Below are 1,126 nucleotides of genomic sequence, written 5' to 3'. Positions count from 1 at the left end.
AGTCTATTAATTTGATAACTTATATAATTTTTATCTTTTATAACTAATAGGATATTCAGTGAATGCACCGAGCAAAACGTTCACCACCTTTCATACGTTCACCACCTGTAACTCGATCAAGACATCTAGCCAACATTGTCGCCGTTGATTTTTCTTTAGAATCGTCAAGTCGAACAAGTACTCCAACTCAAATTTCCGATAATCCATCTTTTAAACCCGACTTCAAAATTGAAAACCCGGAGGATATTCAAGTACAATTCCAAGATCCTGAAACACTAATCATTCCTCCTGAACTACAAACCGTTAAATCAGAATCCTCTAGTGATTCAGATTCAACAAATTCAATTATGGAAGTAACATAACCTCTAAGTATGGAAGACCGAATGCGAGCCACACGCACGGGCCAAGGTCACGCCATTATTAAGCCAGACATTAATGCGCCAGATTATGAAATCAAAGGACAAATCCTACACATGGTAACTAATCAATGCCAATATAGTGGTACGCCAAAAGAAGATCCAAACGAACATCTTCGAACCTTTAATAGGATCTGTACTCTATTCAAAATCAGAGAGGTTGAGGATGAACAAATCTATCTCATGTTGTTTCAATGGACTTTAAAGGGAGAAGCCAAAGATTGGTTAGAATCGTTACCTGAAGGGGCGATTGACACATGGGATGTTTTCGTTGAGAAATTTCTTAAAAGATTCTTTCCGGCATCTAAAGCCGTGAGACTTCAAGGAGAAATTGTTACGTTCACGCAAAAGCCAAATGAAACATTATATGAGGCATGGACAAGATTCGGAAAGTTGTTGAGAGGATGTCCTCAACATGGTTTAGACACTTATCAAATAGTACAAATATTCTACCAAGAATTCGACGTTGCTACACGAAAATACATTGACATAGCAGCTGGTGGTTCCATTATGAAGAAAACTGCAACTGAAGCTCACAAAATCATTGATAACACAGCCTCCCACTCACATGAGTGGCATCAGAAAAAAGATATTTTTCGTTCATCTAAAGTGGCTAGAGCCGATTCTAGCCATGACTTTGATTCCGTTTTCGCAAAAATAGATGCTTTCGAGAGACGAATGGAAAAGATGACTAAAGATATTCACGCAAT

At 38.0% G+C, this 1,126-nt stretch overlaps 1 non-coding gene across 1 annotated transcript; it reads right to left on the bottom strand.

Annotated features, from left to right (window-relative positions):
* Positions 1 to 731: 731 nt before the first annotated feature.
* On the bottom strand, positions 732 to 838 carry LOC139894837 (small nucleolar RNA R71). Its single transcript, XR_011775317.1, has one exon. It is a non-coding gene; the product is annotated as a small nucleolar RNA R71 (small nucleolar RNA).
* Between the last annotated feature and the right edge of the window lie 288 nt (positions 839 to 1,126).

This window comes from Rutidosis leptorrhynchoides, chromosome 2, assembly GCF_046630445.1.
Source record: "Rutidosis leptorrhynchoides isolate AG116_Rl617_1_P2 chromosome 2, CSIRO_AGI_Rlap_v1, whole genome shotgun sequence".
In the NCBI taxonomy this organism is placed as follows: Eukaryota; Viridiplantae; Streptophyta; class Magnoliopsida; order Asterales; family Asteraceae; genus Rutidosis; species Rutidosis leptorrhynchoides.
This window is presented reverse-complemented; position numbering and strand designations above follow the sequence as displayed.